Here is a 245-nt window from a genome sequence, read left to right on the forward strand (position 1 = left end):
CACTAGTATCAGAGTATCAAGTTTTCCCAGGAAAATGCTGTCAAAAAAGTTGTTCTGTTCTACCCTTTTCAACTTAACATTTTTTTTTGTTTTTTTCCGTGCTTTATATTAGGATGTCATGCATCTATACTATTTAGTCCGTTTCACTTTTTCCCTGATTAACTTCATGTATAATCCTTCGAGATATATGCTTTGAAGGGATTTAGTATATTTGCTCTAGCAACTGTAGTTAATTTTGTTTCATC

The sequence above is a fragment of the Penaeus monodon genome, chromosome 33 (genome assembly GCF_015228065.2).
Source record: "Penaeus monodon isolate SGIC_2016 chromosome 33, NSTDA_Pmon_1, whole genome shotgun sequence".
NCBI classification, from domain to species: Eukaryota; Metazoa; Arthropoda; class Malacostraca; order Decapoda; family Penaeidae; genus Penaeus; species Penaeus monodon.